The sequence below is a fragment of the Tursiops truncatus genome, chromosome 14 (assembly GCF_011762595.2).
Source record: "Tursiops truncatus isolate mTurTru1 chromosome 14, mTurTru1.mat.Y, whole genome shotgun sequence".
In the NCBI taxonomy this organism is placed as follows: Eukaryota; Metazoa; Chordata; class Mammalia; order Artiodactyla; family Delphinidae; genus Tursiops; species Tursiops truncatus.
Window position 1 is genome coordinate 35,372,015 of NC_047047.1, and position 22,535 is coordinate 35,394,549.

At 40.8% G+C, this 22,535-nt stretch overlaps 1 protein-coding gene and 1 long non-coding RNA gene across 2 annotated transcripts in view; one reads left to right on the forward strand and one right to left on the reverse strand.

Annotated features, from left to right (window-relative positions):
* PELI1 (pellino E3 ubiquitin protein ligase 1) overlaps positions 1–22,535 on the forward strand; it is a 137,995-nt gene that overhangs the window by 7,726 nt on the left and 107,734 nt on the right. The gene's annotated exons all lie outside the window — the stretch shown is intronic.
* Positions 194–22,313, reverse strand: LOC117307879 (uncharacterized). Its single transcript, XR_004521779.2, has 4 exons — positions 22,235–22,313; positions 12,952–13,087; positions 9,441–9,478; positions 194–989 (listed from the first exon to the last, which is right to left on the reverse strand). It is a non-coding gene; the product is annotated as an uncharacterized lncRNA (long non-coding RNA).

The following is a 22,535-nucleotide window of genomic DNA, read 5'->3' on the forward strand; positions in this document are numbered from 1 at the left end:
GGTAAGATTTATAAAGGGAGCTCGCTGCTCCTTGTAGTTTATCGTTTTTCAATGTCCCTCCACACCAACAATGTGCAATTACTAGTGTTTCACAGACAAGCTCTCTTTGTAGCACTGGGAAGCATGAAAACAACCGAGAGTAAGCTTTTATTAAGTGCTTGCGTCCTAACTCTTATCCAGGAAACAGCTCTGTGTTAACACCGGACCCCTCTCACACAGGGTCCTGGCAGGTGTGTTAATTTGCACGGTCTACTGATCTTTTGACGGTTATATGGGTGTCAGGCTATGTCATAGGCTAGAAACTTTAAACTTTCAACATACATATACTCTTAGATCTAGTTGGGACGTAATCAGGGAATTAACCACACCTGTTAATGGAACCAGGTTCGGCTGCCCACTGCTCTTAATATAAGCCACTAATTCAAGAGGCAGGTGTCAATAGAAAGGAAACGTGCTTTAATCAGAAAAGTTGGCAATCTGGGGAGATGGTGGCATGGTGTCCAGAGACCAACTCCGAAGATTCTGCTCAACCATGACAGTTTTTTGTGGTTGTTGTTGTTTTGCGGTACGTGGGCCTCTCACTGTTGTGGCCTCTCCCGTTGCGGAGCACAGGCTCCGGACGCGCAGGCTCAGCGGCCATGGCTCACGGGCCCAGCCGCTCCACGGCATGTGGGATCTTCCCGGACCGGCGTCCCCTGCGTCGGCAGGCGGACTCTCAACCACTGCGCCACCAGGGAAGCCCCATGACAGTTTTTAAAGGGAAAAATGGGGGTGGTGGTGAAGAATCTCAGTGAATCGTCGAGGCAGGAGGTTCCGTTCATTAAACGCAGCATCTTTCTCCCTTTAATGCAGACTGGCTGACTCTCTCTCCAGATGTTATCTTGCCTGAGTGATCTGCCCGCAGGATTGTTTTAGGGGCACTGTTGGGGTAGAAACCTAGTCATTTTTTTTTAAAACTGCTTAATTCTTCATTCGTACTTCTTTTTAATCTGGGAAAAGAATCAATAGGTTAGGCAAGGCATGGTGTGCATTCAGGAGAGCATGGTCAGGAGTTAGGTTAAATTGCCTAGTGATCTCATGCCTATAATTAGGTTCTTTTAAGGTTAGAGGGGTACAGAAATGGGCAAGCAGGAAAGGGGCAAAAGAGCTGCTTTCAATTCCCTACTATCAAACATCATTTCATTTCTGTGGGTTTAGGGCCAAAGATGCATCTTCTGTAACTTCTTCGTGCAGACATAGGGCGCCGTATTCTCAGAGTGGAAGATGTCAACATGGGTCTGTAGCATCTCTTTGCTGACTATTTTAGTTGCCTCCTTACATAGATGGGCAGAGCAAGCTGCAATTATTTTGATGCCCATAAAGATATAGATTACTATAAGCAATAATGTTAATCCTATTCTCTGAAGGCCAGCTCTTGGAATTGTGCTAGCCATAGGTTCAGTACTGCTTAAGTTGGAGCAGCTTATGTCATGGCTTCAGTCTGGTCATCATGCAGTTATCAGCAGTTTTTTTTTTTTTCTTTTTTTGTCCTCTCGTGGCAGTTACAGTATCTGTAAAATGACTCAGGAATGTGCATCAGACACCAAGTCTGTGACTCTGTTGTCTTAATCATCAACTGCTCGGTTTTGTACTTGGGGAGGGCCCTGCAGGGTTCTGCTGGGTTCCTTATCTATTAATACTCATATTTGGCTCTATTATTTTTACTGACGGAGAAGTTTCCCAGCACAGATCATCTGAAAGAGTAGATAGTACCCAAATGCATTTCACTGACTTGTAATACAAGTTGGGCTTTCGGGAAAGTGCACTCACTGTCTTTTGTTATTGTTGGGGCCATAAGAGTTCACTTTAGAATTCACTTAACAGAAATTGCTGGAAACTTTGTTGAGTGCATCTATTCCATTAATCCCTCCATTAAGAGAGAGGCTCTGCTTTTTACCTACAAAGTGGAAGTGGAAAAAATAACAGTATGGAGAAGAAATTTTAAAAAGACAAGGGAATATGGTGTGAAAGTACTTAGCTACTTTAAAGGAGGGCAACCCCCCAACCCCCAACCCCACTTCCATCCCAGAGAACTGGACACATATGCAGATGTAAGGGTAGAATCACTGTGAGCAGCTGTGAGATCTTATGGGAAGTAGGACAGGGACCAGACCAAGGACACAGACAAATGTCCCAGTAATCATGGATTCTGGAAATTATAGACTGATAAACTTGCCATTAATCCCCAGCAAAGTTCCAGACTGGATAGTTAAGCAGGCATCTCATGAACACTTTAAAACAGATGACCACTAGGAACCAACAAGAGTTCACCAGGAACTGGTCAGGAAAAGTTTATTTCCTTTTTATTTATGTATTTAAATGAAGTGCTTGACTGGTATATCAGAATGCCAAAAATAAAGAACATCTTGACAAAAGGACAGCCTATTTATCTCCTCCCACCTTTATTTTTTTTTTTTTCTGTGATGGATTCAGGTTTCAAAATTATCAAATTGAGCATTTGGCAGCCAAAAGAGAATAGACTCTAGAGATAGAAAGAACTGAATTTGAGTGCAGGCTCTGCAACTTACTAGATCTGTAACACTGGGCATCTCTGAGTCTCAGTTTTCACAACTGCTAAATTGGAATGAATATCTACTTCTAGATATGAAAGAAAACACAAATAGAGCATGCAGCACGGTACTCAAGAAAGGGCAGTTATTATTAAGATACAATTTAAAAGGTAAACATTCAAATATGAACTCAGGAAAGAGAAGAACTGAGTGAAGTAATTTATATAAAAATAATTTTTTTTTATATTGACTGTAAGCTCAGTGTGAAATAGCCAAGTAACATGTTTCAGGTGCAAACTAAAGCTTATTAATATAAGGAAGTGTAAGTCAATAAGAGAGTCCCAATTAATTCCAGTTGGTCAGATCCTACCTGGAAGGTAGGACAAAATTCTTTGTCCCTTTCTGATTAGCAAACTTGAAAGGTAGCAAGGAAAAATTAAACAACATCCAGGATGGTGGAGACCCAGAAACCACAATATCTGAAAAATAACTGAAAGAAATGGTGTTTATCTAGGAGAAGAGATCATATAATAGCTATCTTCTCATATTTGAAGAGCTATGATGGGGAATAGGGTATTAATTTGGTCTGTACAGGTCCAAGTAGTAGAATTGGGACAAATGATCGGAAGTTGCAATGATAGAATTTGGACTCAACATGTAAACTGTTCAACAATGCAGTAAGCATTCTTGAAAAATAGCAAGCTCACAGTTACTGAAGATATTCCTGTAATAGACAGAAGCCAGCATTCAAAGATAGTGTAGAAGAGATTATTACACTGGAAAACAGAGTGGCCTAGTCTTAGATCAGAGTTAGTAATATGCCACCACCCCGAACCGTGGCAGGCATGACTAATCAATGAAAGTTGTTTTTCCCCACTGAGCTAAACTCAGCCTGGCAATCCTTTTCAATGCAGTGCTCCAAAACCATCACCACCATTTCATCAGAGTTGACAGCCCACCTAACCCAGATGAATCCTTATAGTCTCTAAAATCCGATAACTTAGAAATTTCCCCTATAGTATAACTACAAAATATGTCTGTAAATTAACTGGAAGGGGAGCCACAGTTAAGTGCAAAAATATTTCCGGATATCTGTGTATGTGTGTGCGTTGATGTCTGTATGTGTACCTTTGTGTGTGGGATATATGTGGGATAGAACATAGATGCTTTGGTCCTACCCTAAAACAGAAATCACATGAGGGAAATAACTCATTATGCACAAGAGCCCTTTAATAGTGAATCCCAGTTGGGACATGCCAGCAGTTAATGACACTGCTTTATGAATACCCACCCCTTTCTTCTGTACAAAATTCAAAACTTTTCTTACCCTTTCCTACCCCTTAAAAAATTTCAAATTCACTTTGTATGTTGTAACTTTTGGGACATCAAGGGCAAGTTGATATTAAAAAAAAAAAAGAGAGAATTTGGAGGGTTGGCAGAGTTAGGGCTGGAGTACCTAGTAAACCCTTAAGAAAAGGGAGAGTTATATTATTAAGCAGAAGTAACCAAAGAGAGGTCAATAAGAGACTAAATTACAATGTCCAAAGATATAGCAAACATAGAGTCCAGGCTAATGAATGGGCAGCAGGAACCTCCTAGAAGGGGCAACAGTTGAAGCCAGGTGGGTGGTAGCTCAAATTTTGGCTCCCAAGCTGGAAATCAAGAGGAACAAAGAACCCAGCCTAACTCCCAAGGAGAGGAATAAAGATGCAAAGACAATCATTTGGTGAAAAGATAATCTTTTCAATAAATCGTGCTGCAATAATTGGTTGTCTGTATGCAAAAAATAAAATCCCTCAATCCATACCTCTGACCATATTTCAAAAATTAACTCAAAATAAATCATAGACCTAAATATAAAACTTAAAACTATAAACCTCCTTGACAAAGTTTTCTCTCTCAAAAAGATTAAGCTATTTAAATTTTAAAAGTGAGTCTGTTTAAAATATATATATAAGTAAATAAGAGTATATATAAGTAAATAAGAATATATACAAGTGGGATGCAAATATGCAAAAATGATGAAGGTGGCATCCACCACTGCCCTTTGTCACACCTCCTCCAAGGGGTGAGGAGGGTAGCCTAGCCCCATCCAGGCAGGGTGGTGGTTAGTGCAGAATTCTAGTCTCAGGAGGAAAGTCGACGTGCAAACTAGGAAACTCTACTGGAACCCTGTCATGTGGGTGTGGGAAATTTTGTTGGAAGAGAGTGAGAGGAAGCTGCTGTCTGCAGCCTAGAACTTCCCAGCTCCCAGGATCTCGAGTCCAGGAGATAGGAACACGAATCCTAAGATGCCACTAGTCAGTGCTCCTGTGGTTACTTTTAAGCAGCCTGGCCTGACAAATTGGGCTCAGCTGGGCAGGCCAGAACCTGAGAAGTAAAGCTATCAATACCTGCAGCTAAGTGAGCTGAGGAAGGCAGGAACTGAGGAAGGTGTGCGCTGCTCATCTCACATCTTAAATTCCTGGACATTAGATTATGACACCAGTTACAACATCTTCCTTTATCAGGATCAAACTCCAATATGTCAAGAATTATAAAACAGGTATGTAACAAATATTGTAAGGGACCTCCCTACCTCACCAATTGATTTTCTAAGAAAGTGACAAAATATTCCTTCTTTACCCATACAATTCTTATAAAGGCAACATGTTGTAAAGCTTAAAAGCATTAGCTGTGGTGTCAAGTTGCCTGGGTTTGAATCCCAGCTCTGTCTCCAATTAGATGTGTAAGCTTGGCCTGGTTTCTTAAACTCTCCAAACCTTAGTTTCTTTTGCAAAATGTAGATTTAAAAAAAAAAAAAAAAACCCTCCCAGAGATAGATGATGGTGCTTCTGAAGGTGTTTGTTTTATGGTGCATTTAACACAGAGTAAGCACTCAGAGTTACAGAGCTGGGAGGGGACTTAAAGATCATCGAAAACCTCTTATCTGCTGCACTCAAAGAGCGAGGCCCAGAGACACTGGTGACCTGCCCAAAATCCCATAGCTAAATTAGGGTGCAGACCTGCTTTTCAAAAATTGAAGTACTGTCATTTTTCATTTCAGTTTCCTTTCCTCCCTTGGTGGTTAGGATCATTTTCCTGGTACCTCCTCTTCTTATGCCAGGCTGAGAACAACTTGCACCATATTTTACTCTGATTTTCCATGCCTTCACTGTGACCCTACATTCTTTTAGCACTCCTACATTGTGAAAACCGAACACCATCTGTCATTTGATCAGTGCACAACAGTCCCTTCAGAACTTAGTAAATGCTTTTTCTATGAAGCATCCTTTCCTTTTAAGCATAATGCAATGTTATAATTTAACTTTCAAGACCCACTCAGGAGAGAAGGGATGATAAAACAGGTCCATACATAAACAGTCTCCCCCTGGGCAGCATGACTATAAATATACCAGGATGTGCCCTTCCTGAGCTAACAACAAATTACCTAATGATCTTCCACTTCCAGGCTTTTAAGAGCCCTTCTCTCAGAAAGAAAAGATGGTGTGTTGGTTTCTACATCATCTCTTCATATAATGGGCATAAGCTGTTATTCCATAAAGATCATCTAGTCACACAAATGAATCCAGTTGGAAACCTCCTTTTCCTTCGATTTTCGCAGTGTCTATAGGGTAGAGTCATAAACTACAGCAGGTTTTACTAATAACAGCTCACCAGAAGGACACGCTATTTGGAAATTAGGTCACATCTTAGGGCTTTCTGCCAGACTCACACACAGGAATAGTAACATCATTGCCAGAAGTATCTTTGAACACAAAGCACAACGACAGATAATGTTGTTCTCCTGGGCGATGCTGAACAGCTAGATTCCTTACAGGGTCTTGGAGCAGAAGTTTCCTGAAAAAATAAAGGAGTTGAGGGGAATGCTTTCAATGTCTGCCTTTCCAAAATAGTCTACTCCTCTGTCCATTTTCTTATTATATTTATATTCCCTGTGCCGAAAATGCCTGGCACGGAGTAGGGGATTAAAACATGTGGAATAGGGAAATGAACCATCTATTTTCTTTCTCTTCCTCTGTTATCCCATCGCCATATTGCTTCAGAGAAACAAATAAGGTCAGGCTTTCCCAGTGAAGAGCTCAGACTCTCCCTCTGGGTTCTGTTCCTGATGTTTGTGGGACATTTGGTCAGGGTGACATGTTATCACGTGGCCTTTGAGTGCTCAGCACACTGTCCTTGTCACACACCACATGTCCTTCCTACCTTGGAGAGGGATGAGTTTAAAATCCCACTCCAGGTAACCCTGGGAGCATGCTAGAACTGTAGAATCTCAGGTCTCACCCCAGAATCAGAATCTGAGCTTTAATGGGGTCCCCAGGAGACTCATGCACACATTCAACTTTGAAACGCACGAGTATAAAGCCTGCTTGAATGATGGATCCTCCAAATACTAACTGCCTGCTGGTCTCTTGAGATGTATAGCCTCAGAGTACATTTTGAGTAGACAGTTGTTTTCAGAAAGGAAAGAAAGACAAGGAGCCCACCAGACTGCTGGTGCTTGCAAATTGACAGCAGTCGTTAGATACATGGCAATGGCAAGGGACGGAGCATCTGCTTCAGGGGACCAAGGCTCACAGTGGGCCCAGGCAAGCAAGCGCTATTCACTTCTGTACATCTCAGCCAGACTTTGAAACTATCCAGGGCCCCTTGCCATTTTTCGTCTGTGTGTTTCATAAAAACTGTTGCCAAAGCATTTCAAAACTTAAAATTACAACTGAGTGCCTAGTTGTCTATTAAAAGAATAAAGCTCCTTGGGGGACACAAATTTCCATTCCAGAAGAAATCAATGGAAAATTTTAATCTGTCAGTGATAAATCATTGTATGTATTGATTTCCATGGCTTTTAGGGCTCTTAGCAGCAACAAGGGAAAGGCTAATCTTTCTGGAATGTGTGTGCACTTGGAGCATAGCCCCAGGGAGCAGGGAGCTTGCCCGTTAGTCAGGAGTGTGTTATAAACAAATTATAGGCAAAAATTCCTTTAACATGATAGAATTCTCCGTTTCACCTACTCTTTAGCATTTATAAGGCAGACAATACCAGGGATGGAACAAATGTTTAACAACCATCTGCTTTGCATGCACAGTTGGACGGAGCAATTCACATGCAGCGTGGTGCTTTAGTCTTTCTTTTAAAATACTGCCAGCAGCATTGTTCATGAAACCCTCTCCTTCAGTGCAAACTTGAAAAAAAACAACCAAAAAACGTGCCATACCACTGTTCTACTGGTTCTGTTTTAAGAGACTGATACACAACTGCTAAAGAATGGGAGAGAATACTGGAAACATCTATGATGTACATTCCTTTGTAGATTGAATTTCACCTCCATATATTCATGGAGTTCCCGCTACCCATATGCTTCCCCCCACCCATCTCCACTGGTTAAAAGCCTACTTATTCCTCATAGAGTTCCTCTGTGTACCCTTCTCAGAGCTTACAAATTAGAGATCTCTTTGCTTCCTTTGTATTCCCATAGCAAGTTATGTGATCTTCTAGTACACCATGGAACTCCTTCTACCTTACATTAGAGTTATTTGACCTGCTTTATCTCTACTGCTACATTGTATGCTTCTTTAGAGCATCTTATTAGATCTTACTAATCTTTGGGGCTTTTCATCTAGCACAAGCCTTGACCCATTGTATGTAGTCCTTAAGTGGATTTTGATTTGAACAAATGAGCGTTCATTGAGTTCTCATTATCCAGTGTCTCATAGACCAGTGTGACCACAGAGAAATCAATATGGAAAAGCAAATATTAGGGGAAAAGCAATGAAACTCCACTAAGGTCTTAATTCTCTTTGTCAACCAGTCAACAAATATTTAACTAGCACCTATTGCATACTTGGAAAGAGGAAATTATAAAACAAGGAGGAGGACGTTGACAATCAGGTTATGAAGACAAAATTTTCAGGGCAAGTAAAAGGCAAAACTGAAGCAGGCAGTTTTATCCATCATCTTTTCTACACCATCTGTCCCCCTCCCTATGATTTCCTACTGTCTTCAATTTCTCATCTTGTTTACTATGTCCCTGTATGTGCATCTAGTGTAATACTTATCGCTCCATATTATCTTTAAGTCAGGAAAGTAAGTTTGAGCCTGGGCCATAGTTGGGGTTCAAGTATGTCTTTCCCACCAATGACCCAAGGACCAGGCCTGAGTTCTTAGAGAAAGGAGCTGAGAGAGAATTTGAAAAAGGCTGTGATCACCAAGGACTTAGAAAGAGAAAGGGCATTAGGACCCAGAAAACAAAACGTAGCACCCAGTGAAGGGCAGGGCATTCTTCCCATTTCTGTGTGGAAGACAGCGGGTAGCAGTGAAATGTGGAATGAAGGACTAACTCTTTTTCGGCTTCATTCATTCATTTTATGTTCATGTATGTCTTGAGCTGCTAGTAAGTGTCTGGCACTGTTGTGGACCCGAAGAATACAATACTGAAGAAAATGGACAAAGCCCCTGCCTTCCTGGAGCTCAGTGCTGCTGTGATGACCAGGAAGCACCATCTGCAGAAATTTATGTTCTTTTAAAATCTGTCCCCAGAAAGGAGGGCAACTGTCTGCGATTGAAAAGAAAATATGTCTCAGCCATTCTCTTGGCCCATTTTCCTCCTGTCTTTTAGCTCTGCATTTGCTTACTGGGTTAAACTTGCCTCTTCCTTTTTGAAGCAGGGCAGTCTGGAAAACAATAAGAATTCTCTACTCTGAACTGTTTTACAGACGCTGGCTGCCAGTCAGGCTACCTACTACAGAGATTTACCCCCTGTTAGGTGGTTTTCTAGAATTTTTTTGAAAACGAAGTTAAAAGCTTTAAACTAGTGTAACATAGTATCATTTTCCTTCACCATTAAAGAAAAGTTTTGAAAGTCAAAAACAAAAACAAAAAAACCCAGGCACCTGACATCTTTGAGGCTTGAAAGCAGCAGAGAGGAGACCTGAAATGGAAACACATAAGTGGTTAGTGTGGGAACCCATGTCAAAAGCCTGGCAGGAGGCTATGTTCCCACATATGTAAGTGGGGCAAAGCTTGTGAAATTCGGGTTATTTGACTTAGGACCATATTTGTACTCATGGACTGGTGAAGCCTGGACAAATTTGGGTTACATAGTAATTTATTTATTTTCTCTCCTTTTAAACTATGAACACACTGATAATAGGGACTTTATCTCACGAGCACCTAGAAGAGTTAAAGGTGCATATTCGGCATAGCTTGGTGCCTAATAATTATGTGAGAGAGGAAAGGGAAAAAGAAAATACTCTATGATTGCAAATATTTAAGATGGATCTACTTTTTTGCAAATGGCAGGAATTCATTCAAAGCCAGACCTGATGACAGTGCGATAGATCTCCATCAACATCAGATATTAAAATAAAGTGGGGAGATTGGATGAATTCCAAAGATGCTTTGAGAAATGGCGGCATTGCTGGAATATAACTTATAGTTGCAACTGCGTTTAACAAACTACATTGGGTGTCTGAGCAGTGGTTATGTGTGCTAAAATCTTTTTTGATACTTTATAGTCACACCCCCTGTGTCAAGGGCTAGACTGTGTGTTATTGATCATAAGGCCTGCAGGAATTCAAAAAAGAGCTCATTATCAGGGAACGTTGTCATCTGCCAGTTTTTAAAAGAATCTGTATTACAATCTTGTCACTGGAATACTGAACTTAAGAAAGGAAGATTCAAAAAGAAGAAATAATATAAAACTGATCAGCATTTTAACCAAAAAAAAAAAAAGAGTAAAATCATTAAAGGAGTACCCAAAATGAAAATCTAAAAAGAACGGTGAAGATGCTTTTGTTTATAAATAACAGAAATAAACCCTGGCTGGTTTCAGTAACAAAGAGGACTTCATAGAGAAATAATAGCAAAGAAATATTTAGCCAGTTCACCCCAAGATGACCGTTGTACATGTTTGTGGTTGGTTGGTGTTTATGCTGTACCCTTTGTTAAATATTTTGGCCATCTGCTCTGGACACTGGAGATTCTCATAGACTCCAAGGGCAAGATGTAGCTGGCCCTCAGAAATGAACTAGGACCTGTGTATCATATATGGTAGTTTGGGCAACAAGTAACAGAAAACTGACTCAAACTGGCTTATAACAGGGGTTGGCAAATGACGGCCTGCAGGTTGGTCACCAGGTGTTTTACTGGAACACATTCAGAGCCATTCATATATGTATTTCCTAAGGCTCATTTAGAGCTACAATGGCAGAGTAGATTCGTCAGGACAAAGACTTTATAGCCTGCAAATCTTAAACTTTTTACTGTTTGGCCCTTTAAGAAAACCTTTGATGACCCCTGACTTCTATAATAGGTCATTTATTATCTAAATATATTTGATTCAGTCCAGGGTGGGCTCAAAAATGCCATCAGGGGCTTCCCCGGTGGTCCAGTGGTAAAGAATCCGCCTTCCAATGCAGGGGAGGTGGGTTTGATCCCTGGTTGGGGAACTAAGATCCCACATGCCACAGGGCAACTAAACCCATGCGCCACAACTACAGAGCTCCGGCGCCTCAACTAGAGCCCGAGTGCCACAAACCGCAGAGCCTATGCACCCTGGAGCCCGCGTGCCACAGCTAGAGAGAGAAAACCTGTGCACCACAACTAGAGAGAAGCCCACGTGCCGCAACAAAGAGCCCATGCCGCAACGAAAGATCCCATGTGCCAGCAACTAAGACCAGACACAGCCCCAAATAATAAATAAATAAATAAATAATTTTAAAAATGCTATCAAAGGCTCACAATTTTTAGAATTCTTCTTGCTGCCATCTTCGTGTTGCCCTCATCCCAGGATGGTCGCCTTCATAGAGGCAAGAGAGCTGACAATGGCAATCAGGACTATGTGCTTCCTTGTTCATCTCCAGCAGGAAACAGAGTAAATTGCCCCCCTAGAAATGGAATATAACTTTTCAATCAGATTGGGCCAATATAAGAGGCATGCCCATCACTGGATCAATAGAGTTGCCAGGGGATTGTCAGGCACATATTTTTTTCAGCCGATCTATAACCCCCTCTAAGGATGGGGGGAGAGGGGGCTTCAGAACATCAGCATTGCTTAGAAAGGAGAAAGTGGAGAGTGGATATTAAGTAAGCAAGTAGCAGTGCTGAGACAACCAGGCCTGAGAGGACTTTGGGGAACCTAGGAATCTTCTCTGCCTCCATCCCTAAATCTCTGCTTCTCTCTCTTTTAATTAATTTTTTGGCTGCATTGGGTGTTCGTTGCTGCACACGGGGCTTTCTCTACTTGCGGCGAGCGGGGGCTACTCTTTGTTGTGGTGCGCCGGCTTCTCATTGCAGTGGCTTCTCTTGTTGCGGAGCACAGGCTCTAGGCGTGCAGGCTCAGTAGTTGAGGCACGTGGGCTCAGTAGTTGTGGCTCGGAGGCTCTAAAGCACAGGCTCAGTAGTTGTGGTGCACGGGGCTTGGTTGCTCCGAGGCATGTGGGATCTTCCTGGACCAGGGCTCGAACCCATGTCCCCTGCACTGGCAGGTGGATTCTTAACCACTGAGCCACCAGGGAAGTCCCTCTGCTTCTCTCTTTGACTCTGATTCATTGTTCTTTCCCACTGTAGCCTGTTTTCTTCTACTTCTCCCAACACCTGCTGGAAAACAAAGCTGCCAGTAGCTCATGTGTTTACTACTATAGTCTTATACTCCAAAGAGACTAATCTCTTTTTTTCCTTTTTATTTTCAAGTTCCTGGGGAAAGCTTTTGATTGGCCCAGGCTGGGTCAGGGGCTTATCCTTCAGTCAAAGGTGAGGTCATGGGGCTTCCCTGGTGGCGCAGTGATTGAGAGTCCGCCTGCCGATGCAGGGGACGCGGGTTCGTGCCCCGGTCCGGGAAGATCCCACATGCCGCAGAGCGGCTGGGCCCGTGAGCCATGGCCACTGAGCCTGCGCGTCCAGAGCCTGTGCTCTGCAAAGGGAGAGGCTACAACAGTGAGAGGCCGCGTACCACAAAAAAAAAAAAAAAAAAAAAAAGGTGAGGTCATGTTCTAGAGCTTGGAAACTCTCACTATAACTAAGTAGATGGTGGCAGAGAGAGGGTCAGTTCTGGAAAATGGTGTCAGGCAGATGAGCCAATAGGTGTCTGCTACAGTATGTTTATTTCTTCATGTGAGATTAAACAGTACATTATTTTCCATTATAGGTGATTGTGTACATGAGGATTAGTTTTCATTTTGAAAAACATAGACCCAAAAGAGCAGTCATTTAAACAGGATAGTTTATCTTTGTTTCATATAAAGCTGCAAAGGTAGGCAAGCTGGTATGACATTTCTGCCCACTCATCTGCCGTGTTGCCCTTGTCTTCATGAGCCAAGATGTCAGTGAGAGCTCCTGCTAGCGTGTCCACAATTGTAGCAGCAGGATGGAGGACGGGACAAAGAAGGGGCAAGAGGTACATACCAACTGTCACTTAAGGAAAGTTCCAGAAGTCGCCATATAAAACTTCCACTCAGTCCTTTGCAAAGGAAACTGGGAAATAGCCTTTTTTTCCCTCTGAACAGCTACATGCTCAGCTAAAGAATCAGGGGTTCTATTACTGTGGAAGAGAGGAGAGCACATATTAAGGGACAAATAGCATAGTGATCATGGTCTCTGTATAGTGATTATTCATTTTTAGAATACACAGGCTTTTAAGCTAAAAAGGTTTGTTTTCAACTCGAAGAAAAAAAAATAGTCCTCATTAAGAAGCATAAAGGAGAGTTTAATAATACAACTCGTGTCTTGTACACCCATAATTGAAATTTAAATGCATTAAAGTAACAGAAAAATATACAAAACACAGCCATTGTTTGCGTTGCATGTATGACCTTTGACTAAAGGCAAAGCTGTGTCCTAGTGAAGAACTATCTCCCAGACTATGACAACCAGTTCATGTCATTTTAGACAAAATTCTGTGGAATTCTGTAACTGTTGTTACAGATTAGCATTCCTTAAATTCAGACTCAAACTTAGAAACATGAAATGCTGAAACGCTATTATTTAAGCCCAGGAAGCTTCTCCCACTGGCTAAGCTATCAAGATGGAAATATCCAAAATGACCAGGTGTATTTCCTCAGCTGAAAAACGGGTTCTCAGTTCTACTTGCTGTGATGACAGCTTGAGACGGCTTCATCAGAAGATTTGTAACTTGCCTTTCAAATTATGATTGATGGACCTACCCTTTTCATAGCCAGTTTCCATGGAAAGGAGATTCAAATCATATTTTCCATGCTGCCATGGTCTGTCCTTAGTGGTGACTGTACAAGCCTGACTCAGTTCACTTAGATTTAGAAAACAAATGAACAAAGCCTATGTCTCTTGCTTGTGAATGAATGGGGAATAGAAAAAGGGATTCTTTTAGTACCTGAAAAGTTCCATCAAAACCAAGCTTCACTGCAGAGGGTGTACCAGCATTCAGGGCAACACCCTTCCTGCAGTCAGGGAGTACAAGAGCATGTACTCAAGTATTATTTGGTAACAAGAATAGAACATTATTCTGAACAATAAAGTGTTATTCAGATTCTACCAAAGTACACAGATGCTGTAACATGGTAATTATTCTAAGAAAGAGTGTTTAATTTAGAAATTACCTAACCTTTTTGGTTTCTATTTTTGATGACATTTGTAATCTAAATTAGCAACAAACCTGTGTCTCTCAGGCTTTTACATCAAACACCAAACCTGATTCGCAATTTTATTTTAGGATCAGCAACCCATTTATTAGGGTTCAGTCTGTCTCAGAGATTTAAGGCCAGTCTAGGCCCAGGTAATCTGCAGATGAAGGGTGGAGAAGCAAAGGAATTAGTGCCCTTATCTTCAAGCAAAGCAGAAGAGTGACCATGTCACCATTGGACTGGCATCCCCCCTGTGCTGCTTCTAGATCTCTGGGCAAAAGAGGAAGTCACAGAATGGCTGATGTTTGCAAAGTGTTGAGACTTTGGCCTCTCCCTGTGAACCAACAAAATACCCATAGTGTAGCACAGGGCCTGGTACAGACAGATGCTTGAAAAATTATTGCCAAAAGAATGAATTAATAAGTGGGTTTGCAGAGGATTTAAAACTTAAGTACAACCAACATCAGACTGATTAGTTTATTGGCTCACAAATGATCATAATGGTTAGATGGAATTACAGGTAGTTTTTTTAATTGTCCAAACTTCCTATAATGTTATCATATTCCTATAACTGTCGTATATTCTTCTAATGCTTTTGTTTAAAAAAAAACAGTAATTTCAAGCCCTAGTGTTAAAAATTGAGTGATGAATTTTGATCTATCCAAACAAAGTTACTTTAAGTAATAGGACTGCCATTATAAATAACAGACAATTGCTTTTTTAAAATATAAATCAATTATTTAATCATAGTAACAGATTCTGTCTATCATATGCATAGCACAGTTATAGCAAATCCACTTAAACCTTCCCTGGAGTGGGGAAAAGAGCATGGGTGAAAACTAGAGAATAAAATAGCATATATTATTTTGGGCCTTCCATTGAGAAAGACTGTGAGATGAATGACCCTATTTTAACCTCTGTACCCACCATGTTGTCATTTATGAAGTACCCACCATGTCGTGGTTAGGTTTACCAGGAAACACTCAAGAGCAACCTCAGAAATTTTGTCATTAGTACATGTAGTCTGCCTCATACTACTGAGAAAAGTACTTCTTGAAATGTCTCAAAAAGGGAAGTATTAATATAAACATGTAACAGCTATGGTGGCCATCAGACCTCGACCAATGGTGTCATTGCTTTTACCCACAAACCAACTTGCTGTCAGAATCCTTCCCACTTTCATCTGAGAAAACAGATCACATGAATTTTAAGGCCCTTCACAGTACCATGAACACTATGAGGCCTGTCCAGATGGGAACTATGAATATTATCGTTCAAAGACAATATAGAATAAATATTGAGGAGCTGTTTTGACCATGAGCCCTGATAAATTCTATCCTTCACCTAAATGCTTTCTGATGTCTTCCCAGCAGTAACACCCAGGTTATTTGAGTATTTAAAAGGAGGCTTACCAAAAAAGAAGGGATAGAAAGACAAGATATTTTATCAAGTTCTTCAAAAGCAACAGTTGAAGTGAACAGACTGTTGTGGGTGCTTTTAATTTGTGAGTTTGTGAAGTTATATGCTCAGTTCTGTCATTAAGAAGTAAGAGACAAAAATCCCTTTTAAAATCACTGAACCAACATGGATAGGGTCTTTACAGACTTTTCTCATACCTGTAATTTCTGTCTCTGAAGATTTGAATTTTCATTCATTTAAAAATATTTACTGATGTCCTACCAGGCAGCTAACACTGATCTGGTGCTTAGAATACATCAGTGAACAAAATAAACAGATCCCTGTCCTAATGGAGACTACATTATAGGTGGGAAGCAGAAAATAAACCATAAATACAGTAAGTGATTTCAATAGACATTAGAAGGCATAAATGTTATGGAAAATGGAAATAGTAAACCAGGGTAAGAGTTCAAGAGTGCTAGATGTGAAGAGGGAAGGAAAGTTCAGTTGAAATAGGTGGCAGGGTGGCCCCATTGAGAAGGTGAAAACCTAGGGAACATGTGAAGAAGGTGAGGGGGCGGGCCATGTGGCCATCTGGGTAAAGCTTTCCAGGCCAAAGGTCTGAGGTGTTTGAGGAACAACAAGAAGACCAGCATGGCTGGAGGGGAATGAGTGAAGGTGAAGTTAGCAGCAGTTGAGGCCAGAAAGGTGATGAGGAAGCAGGTCATCTGGGTTGCATAAGCCTTTGAGGGGACTTGTTTTACTCTGAGTGAAATAGGACACCATTGCGAGGTTTCTGAGCAGAAGAGTAGCATGATCTGACTTTATTTTTGAAGTATCTCTCTGACTGAATTCTTGAGACTAGCCTGTAGTAGAAGCAAGGGGCAAGGGTTAGAAGCAGGGCAACTTGTTAAGAAGTGATGGCAGTTATCCAAGAGAGAGATGACAGTGGCTCAGACCAGGCTAGGAGAGGTGGAGGTGGTGAAAAGTGGTTGGATTCCATATATATTTTGAAGGAGGAGCCAGCAAGACTTGGATGTGAGAAAAAAGACAAAAGAAGAGTCAGGGATGACTGTAAGGTTTTTGTTCAGAACTAATTAAGGATAGAGTCGCCATCCACTGGGGAGGTGTAGACTGTGGATGGGGCAGGCTTTAAAAGGAAGAATGGGAGTTTGAGTCTGGACTTGTTAAGTCTGAGATGTCAAGTCGGCAGTTGCATAAAGGCCTGGAGTTCAGAAGAGGAGTCTGGGCTGGAGATACACTTTTGGCAGCATGTAGATGATATTTAAGGCCATGAAACTGGGTGAGATCACCAAGGGAGGGAGTAAGGAAGAGAAGAGGCCTAAGAAGAAGACCCTGCAGCTCTCCAGGATTATAAGGTCAGGGAGGAGAGGAGGGACCAGCAAAGGAGACTGAGAAGGAATGCCCAGTGAGGAGGAGGAAACCCAAGAGAGGGTGCGTCCTGGAAGCAAAGTGAAGAAACTGTTCCAGAGTAGAGGGAGAAACCAGCTATGTCAAATGCTACTGACACACACCTACGCTGAGGCCTGAGAAATGACAGATGGACCTATAAAAGTACAGTCATTGGCATCTCTGAAAAGAGCAGTTTCAATGAAGCATTCATGGGAGACACATGTTTGGAGCAAGTTTTAAGAGGTGATAAGAAGAGAGACATTAGAGGCAGCAAATATAGATAACTGGTTAAAAAATTTTGCTTAAAAGAGTACAAAGAAATGGAACTATGGCCCTCATTTTTCTGAAATGTTTATTCATGTATTAATATGAAAAATTAATAATTTCCAAATTAATGCCCTGTTTTCTTTCAAGCAGGCAAACGTGTCCTAAACATGGTTATTTACTATGGAGTTATTTAACAAACTATTAATATTACTCCTGGTATAAGGTCATTTCAGAGATTATAAAATAATTTCTGCTATAAAAGACCCTTGATGCGTAAGATCCAGCAATCCCACTCCTAGGCATATGTCTGGAAAAGATGAAAACTCTAATTCGAAAAGATACATGCACTCCAATGTTCAGAGTGACACTATTTACAATAGCCAAGATATGGAAGCAACTTAAATGTCCATCGATAGATGAATGGATAAAGAAGATGGGGTATATATATATATATATATATATATATATATATATATACACACACACACAATAGAATACTACTCAGCCATGAAAAAAAGAATGAAATAATTCTATTTGCAGCAACATGGATGGACCTAGAGATTATCATATTAGGTGAAGTAAGTCAGACAGAGAAAGACAAATATATGATATCACTTATATGTGGAATCTAAAAATAATGATACAAATGAACTAATTTACAAAACAGACTAACAGACATAGAAATAAACTTACGTTTACCAATGGGAAAAGTGGAGGAGGGATAAATTAGGAGTTTGGGATTAACAGATACACACTACTATATGTAAAATAAACAACAAGGACCTACTGTATAGTATGGAGAACTATATTCAATATCTTGTAATAACCTATAATGGAAAAGAATCTGAAAAAGAATGTAAGTAGGTAGGTAGATAGATATAGATATACATAAAACAAAATGAGGAGACAGAGAAATATGTTCCAAATGAAAGAACAAAATAAAACCCTAGAAGAAAAACCCTAATGAAATGAAGATAAGTAATTTACCTGATAAAGCTTTCAAAGAAACAATCATAAAGATGCTCACCGAGTTCAGGAGAAGAATGGAGGAACTTAGGGAGAACTTCAACAAAGACTTAGAAAATATAAGAAACAACAAATCAGAGCTGAATAGTAAAATAACTGAAATAAAAAATATGCTAGAGGGAACCTACAGCAGATTAGATAATACAGAAGAACGAATAAGTGATCTGGAAGATAGAATAATGGAAATCACCCAACCAGAACAGCAAAAAGAAAAAAGAATTTTTTAAATTGAGGAGCATTTAAGGAACCTCTGGGACAACATTAAGCATCATAACATTTGCATTATAGGGATCCCAGAAGGAGAAGAAAGAGAGAATGGGATAGAAGACTTACTTGAAGAAATCATGGCTGAAAACTTCCCTAAACTGGGGAAGGAAACAGACATCCAAGTACAGGAAGTACAGAGAGCTCCAAACAAGATGAACTGAAAGAGATGCACACCAAGACATTAAAATGAAAATGGAAAAGGTAAAGATAAAAAGAGAGTCTTAAAGGCAGCAAGAAAAAAAGCAACTAATCACATATAAGGGAAACCCCATAAGATTGTCAGCTGACTTTTCAGCAGAAACTTTACAGGCCAGAAGGGAGAGGCCGGATATATCTAAAGTGCTAAAAGGAAGAAACTTACAACCTAGAATACTCTGTTTGGCAAGGTTATGATTCAGAATTGAAGGAAAGATAGAGTTTCCCAGATAAGTAAAAACTAAAGGGGTTCATCACACCTAGACAGCCTTACAAGAAATGTTAAAGGGTCTTCTTTAAGCAGAAAAGACCACAACTAGAAATAAGAAAACATATGAAGGAAAATCTCACTCATAAAGGCAAATAAATAGTAAAGGCAGTGGATCAGCCACTAAAAAGCTAGTGTGACAGTTAAAAGACAAAAATAGTACAATCAACTATAGCTACATAGGTAGTTAAGGGACACACAAAATAAAAAGATGTAAAATATGACATCAAAAACATAAAACATGGAAACGGGAATAAAAACGTAGTGCTTTTAGAACGCCTTCAAACTTGAGTGACTATCAGCTTAAAATAGACAGCTATAGATACGGGTTGATATGTATGAACCTCATGGTAATCACAAACAAAAAACCTACAGTGGATACACACACACAAAAAGAAGGGAATCCAAACATAACAATAAAGGAATCCATCAAACCATAAGTGAAGAAATTAATATCAAAAAACCAACAACATGACTAAAAATTAGGCAGAAGATCTGAATAGACGTTTTTCCAAATAAGACAGATGGCCAACAAGAACATGAAAAAGTGCTCAACATCGCTGATCATCAGGGAAATGCAAATCAAAACCACAGCGAGATACCACCTCACACCTGTCAGGATGGCTGTTATCAAAAAGACAGGAAGCAGTAAGTGTTGGTGAGGTTGTGGTAAAACGGGAGCCCTCGTGCGTTTTTTGGTGAAAATGTAGACTGGTGCAGCCACTATGCAAAACAGTATGGAGGTTCCTTAAAAACCTAAAAATAGAACTACATAACATCCAGCAATTTCACTTCTGGGTATTTATCTGAAGAAAATTAATTCAAAAAGAACTCATGCCCTTATGTTCACTGAAGCACTGTTTACAGTAGCCAAGATATGGAAGCAATGTACGTGTCCATCAATAGATGGACAGATAAAAAACGATGTGAGATATATATATACACATATGAAATCTAAAAAACAAAACAAACAAGCAAATTAAAACAGAAACAGACTTATAGGTACAGAGAACAAACTGGTGGTTGCCAGAGGGGAGGAGAGTGGAGGAATGGACAAAATAGGTGAAGGGGATTAAGAGGTACAAACTCATCTATTTAATAAATAAGTCACAAGGATGTAATGTACACATAGGGAATATAGTCAATAATATTGTAACAACTTTGCATGGTAAGAGATGGTAACTGGACTTATTTTGGTGATCATTTCATAATATATAAAAATATTGAATTATGTTGTACACCTGAAACGAATATAATATCTCAATATAAATAAAAAATAAACACATAAATAAGGTTTACTCTCCTCTCCCACAACAAAGCCATAACTAGGAATCAGACAGACCAGTATCTGAGTCCCAGTCTCTCAGATTACTTACTAGGTGGCTTTGGGTCAATCATTAACCTGCCGGGGCCTTGGTTTCCTCACTGGTAAAATAAATGAGAATCATTCTGTCTACCTTCATGGGTGAAGGTCAGGTCCGTTAAGGCAGGTAAATCACTTGGCAACTAGTAAATTCTCAACAGTTGGTAGCTATCAGAGTTCACTATTTGGATGAAGAGGATATGGTCAGGAGCCCTCCTAGGCAGACCCTGGAGAGGAGATGCTGCAGCAAAGTGTGCAGTGGGAAAGGGGTGTCCAAGCCGACCCTTGGGACCTTCCAGGATCTGCCATATCAGTCCTGGTACTGCCCTCCAAACCCTCACCCTCACTCATAACTCCTCTGGTGGAACTGAAAGTATATGGAGAACTTCGCAAATGTCAACTGTGGCTAATAATCTATCCCACTGAGAAACTCATAAAAGAAAACACACACATACCCGTGCACACAGAGACAGTAATCTAGCTTCGGAGCAATCAAGAATGTTATTTTCCCTGGGCCAGAGCAGGGTCAGAGATATTCTGGGACCTGTCCTCAGGGGAATTATTTCTAAGGACCTTGATAAAATGTACAAAGCTAGGACAGAAAATAGCAAGGTGAAAAGCAGCGGTTAGGTAGAGGGTTCTCTAAGAGAAACAACTAATTAATTGGTTCAATTGGAGCTTCTTTTATATATTGATTCCTACTCCCAGGTCAGCAGCATCACTTTCCAGGTGATGTGAAGATGGTGAATATACAGCAAAAGGGCCTGGCAGGTATACAGAGCTAAGCTAACAACTGTCGGTACTGCCCGTAAAATATTTTCACTCCTGGTTTTGGGGGGCTGCTTCTATACAGGATCCTTTCTACTACTCTGCTGGTAATAGCACCTCAAAGATCTATGAAACAAATCTCAAGTTGACACATTTATAGCTGAATGAATATAGGCTTTGGGGTTCCACAAAATTCGAGCTCTCCTAATACCAGCCAGGAAAATGTGGCTAAATTACCTAACATCTCAGAGCCTTGGTTTGCTCATCTGTTAAATGGGCCTTAATAAAGCCTACTTCTCTGGGTTGTTGCCAGGATCAAATGAGAAATGTATGCAACACCCAGCACCATGCATGACACGCAGAAAGCACTCAAGAAGTGGTAGAGTATTACCATTAAGTAAAAGGACTGATGATTCTTTAATGCTTTCTTTTAACAAGAGTTTCCATCCATCCCCAACAAAGGAAAGCTACTCTAATAAACCAGTCATTCATGTGATTTGTGATTTCACTGCCCAACCCAAGTTCCTGTGGAATGTTTAGTGTAATCCAGTTGAACCCTCAGTAAGGTCCCTGGGCCTGATCTTCAAATCCAGTATCACTATGGCAAAGAACCGGAAGAGGAGAGAAGAGTAACATTGTATCAAACATGCCCGCTTTCCTTTTTCCTAAAGCCTGTTTGTCCCCTTCTCCCGATGGCTCTTCAGTTCCCAGAGAGCAGAAACTCCTGGGAAACAGGAAGTAGCAAAGGCCTGTGAGAAAATCCCCAGACGAAGATCAGCAATAAATCTCTCCCAGCAACAGTTTGGTCAGAAGAGGGAAATTCCCCACCAGCCCTCAAAAACAGCCCCTCAAGAAAGCTTAGAGGAGGTTAATTTGGGAAATCCCCTCAGAGGCAACAGAACAGAAACGGAAATCTGCTGCTTAAGAGATGTCTGAAAGGAGTAAGCCAATTAGTGGCTGTCTGGGGAGTGCTCTGTGTTAAGCCCAACTGCTGCTGCTACCCTGCTTCCACCTTTTCATCCTGATCCTGAGGGCAACCCTAAAGGGACCCAGTTGTCAGAGCCACTTGACACCCACTCTTCCCAGATTCCCGTCCCGTGAGGCCCCCCTGTAAACTCTCCATACCTACGGTAGAATATCCAGCCACCGTTGTCATTCTGAGTTTCCTTTAGAGCCAGGAAGCAACAAACCCTGGGGTTTTACTGAGTTCTAATTTGAATGTGGCCTTGGGGTCACGTCTCTTAGCTGCTGCTAAGCTCCTGTCGGGGAGGAATCCTTCCCACAAAGAAGAAAAACAGAATCATAGAAACCTTGTCCCTTTGAAGGGCTTAGAATGGAATGTCCGCTGATGAGTGGGAGAAGAGAAAGTATATAAACACTGTTGGAAAGGGGCCTGGGAGGGAGAGGGACGGGGACTGTCGGCTTA